The sequence below is a fragment of the Dermacentor andersoni genome, chromosome 3 (genome assembly GCF_023375885.2).
Source record: "Dermacentor andersoni chromosome 3, qqDerAnde1_hic_scaffold, whole genome shotgun sequence".
NCBI lineage: Eukaryota > Metazoa > Arthropoda > Arachnida > Ixodida > Ixodidae > Dermacentor > Dermacentor andersoni.
The window spans coordinates 201,208,455-201,211,910 of NC_092816.1; positions in this window are offsets into that span (position 1 = coordinate 201,208,455).

The following is a 3,456-nucleotide window of genomic DNA, read 5'->3' on the forward strand; positions in this document are numbered from 1 at the left end:
AGCGAGGAGGTCCGACCGGCGCCCGTTTGGCGGATGCGTCACTACACTCGTCTCAACCTGTCTCTCAGCGTGTCCGTGCCCAGTTACGTGCGCATCTGACGAGACGTTCCTCCTTGCCCTCAGCTGCGAGACTATAAAAGCAGCTGCCCCCGGACGCCAAGAGAGAGGCTCCGATTTCATCCGTTGAGTTGCGTGCTCTCCCGTCTCTCCACTTCGGTCGACCTGACCGCGCGCTCTTTTGCGATGTTAGAATAAACAAGTTGTTCTGTTACCAGTTGACTCATGCTTTGCCGGGACCTTCGGATGCTTCCAGTGCCTCAGGCCGCCAGGCCAACGCTACCCTTGGGGCTTGCGACCCATTTGCAATAACGGGCGTCAGCACTGAGATTCCAACAACTCGTGCCAGCGGTGCGATTACAACAGCTGGTTGCCAGTGGTGAGATCGCGACAACGGAGGCCAGCAGCGAAGAGATGCGGTTGACTGTATGCTGAGCAGCACAACGACCATCCGGGAGCAGTGCAACGAGCCCTGTGTGATGACTGGTTGCCTGCAGCGGAACGACTGCGCTGAATTCTTGGCTGCGAGGCTTGGTGAGTGCGGGACTTTCTTCTTCTGAGTTTTGCCAGGCATTTGTTAGTGTCAGAAACAGGGCTGGTAATTGTGGTTGTCGTTGCTGCCGGGTTAGTTTGCGGCAAGACAATAGTAGGCAGTAGAGAAAGCAGCATTCAGAGCAGCCATGGATTTGAAGTCGTTGCGCAAACCGAAATTGCTGGAGCTTGCAAGAGAGTTGGGTCTGGATGTCTCAGACAAACTCAGAAAACCAGAACTGCTGAGGGCTATTCTTGAGTTAGAAGCTGAGGATGACGAGCTGTCGGAATGCCTTGAGACCATTGAGGAGCTATGGTCACGCTATGGAGATGAAGCGTCTCGAGGTAGAGATGGAACGCGCTCGTAATGGAAGTCAGGCACACGGTGCAGGAGAACGAGTATCGTTCAAAATGACTGACCTGATGCGGCCGTTTAAGCTTGGAGAGGACATTGGTTTGTTCCTGGTTAACTTTGAGCGAACGTGCGAGAAGCAGGGGTTCTCTCGGGAAACGTGGCCACAGCGCTTGCTCACTTTGTTACCCGGCGAGGCGGCCGACGTAGTCGCTCGCTTGAATAGAGAGGAGGCAGAGGATTTCGACAAAGTGAAATCGAGTCGGCTAAAAAAGTACAGGCTGTCAGCGGAGGCGTTCCGTCGGAAGTTCCGGGAAAATGAGAAAGGTAAAAGTGAGTCATATACAGAGTTTGCCTACAGGCTTATGTCAAACATGCAGGAGTGGCTCAAAGAAGAGAAAGCGTTTGGTGACCACGAGAAAGTTCTGCAGTGTTTTGGGCTGGAACAGTTTTATAGTCGGTTACCTGAGAACGTGCGGTACTGGGTCTTGGATAGGCCAGACGTTAGTACGGTGGCTAGAGCAGCCGAGCTAGCCGAGGAGTTTGTGACGCGTCGGGCTCGCGGAGCTAAGGACGGTCAAAAGGGTGAATTTGGCTCCAAGTTTGAGAGGGCGAAGTTCACGCCCATGAGAGCAAAGAGGGACACACGTAGTGCGGATGCGAGTGAAAGCAGTCCGACCGAACGTAAGGAGACGGCGGCAGCCGAAGCCGAACGCAGAAAGCGGTTCGAGACGAGGCAAGCGCGCGTGTGTTATACGTGCCAGAAGCCGGGTCACTTTTCGGCGCAGTGTCCAGAAACAAAAACAAAAGTCGTGTTTTTGTCATTGTGCAGCACTGACGAGAACATGAAGCTTCTCGAGCCTTACATGCGAGACCTCCTCGTGAACGGGAAAGAGTGCCGAGTGCTTCGCGATTCCGCAGCTACAATGGATGTAGTTCACTCCTCTTACGTAGAACCCGATATGTTCACGGGCGAATGCGCATGGATCAAGCAAGCCGTGGAAGCTCATAGCGTGTGTCTGCCCGTAGCAAAAGTGCTTATTGAAGGACCTTTCGGAGCGCTTGAGACGGAGGCCGCAGTGTCATCTATGCTGCCCCCCCAGTACCCGTACCTATTTTCGAACAGGTCCGATCACCTCCTGCGCGAGAAGGGGCTGTTGTTTGGTGAGGCTAGCGTTCAGGCCTTAACCAGATCGAAGGTTCGGGAGCTCGCTGCAAAGGCGGTAGTTGCGGGGCCGACGTTGTCGAACAATGAAAAAGGGTCAGAGGCGCAGCAAGCTGATATTCAGAGCACGTCCGAACTGAATAAAATTGAGCCTGTAGCGTTAAAGGCACCAGATACTGGAGAGGAAATTCCCGATGCGGGAAAGTTAGAAGAGCTATCTGCAGATTTGCTCATCGCGCCTACGTCAGATGGACTGAATAGGTTGCTAAAAGTCAGCCGGTCGGCTTTCATAGCCGAGCAAAAGAAGGATGGCAGCCTAGAAAACATACGCTGCATTGTCAAGGAAGGTATCGCCAAGAAAAATGCTCGCTTTGTGGAAAGAGGTGGGGTCCTGTACCGGAAGTATCTAGACCGCAGGGGAGTGGAGTTCGATCAGCTGATCGTGCCTCAATGCTATCGTCAGGATCTGTTGCGCTTGTCGCATGGGGGTTCGTGGTCCGGACACCTAGGAGTTAAGAAAACTAAGGACCGTCTCTTGCAAGAGTACTATTGGCCAGGGTGTTTTCGGGACGCAGACCACTTTGTGAAGACATGCGACACCTGTCAGCGGGTGGGCAAACCAGGGGACAAATCGAGGGCGCCGTTGAAGTTGGTACCTATCATTACGGAGCCTTTTAGACGGCTCGTTATTGATACAGTGGGACCTCTGCCGGTAACAACCACGGGGTACAGACACATTTTGACTGTGATCTGCCCAGCGACAAAGTTCTTTGAAGCAGTACCGCTTAAAGAACTCAGCTCACTTGAGATAGTCAATGCACTACTGTCCATATTTGCGCGAGTTGGTTTTCCTGCGGAAATCCAATCAGATCAGGGCACAGTGTTTACTAGCGCTTTGACGACAGCCTTTCTCGAAAGGTGCGGGGTAAAGCTGTTACACAGCTCAGTGCACCACCCCCAGTCGAATTCCGTTGAGAAGCTCCACTCCGTCATGAAGCGCGTGTTGAGAGCATTGTGTTTTGAACAACAAACTGACTGGGAGCTGTCTCTGCCTGGGGTGATGTTTGCATTGAGGACCGCGCCGCATGCGGCTACGGGGTTTTCGCCAGCTGAGCTAGTGTACGGTCGCTCGCTGCGTTCTCCGTTTCGCATGCTTCGAGACGGATCACTGCCCTCTCCAATGGCTGCAGACCATCTCTTCCACAAATGGCCGCCTCCTGCGCTGGAGCCTCGCTTTGCAACAATATTCCTTTGAGGTGCGTTACAAAAAGGGGAGTCTCAACGGTAACGCCGATGGCTTAAGTCGAAGCCCCTAACGTGGGAACGTGGGAATCAGCCTCAAAATTGTTTG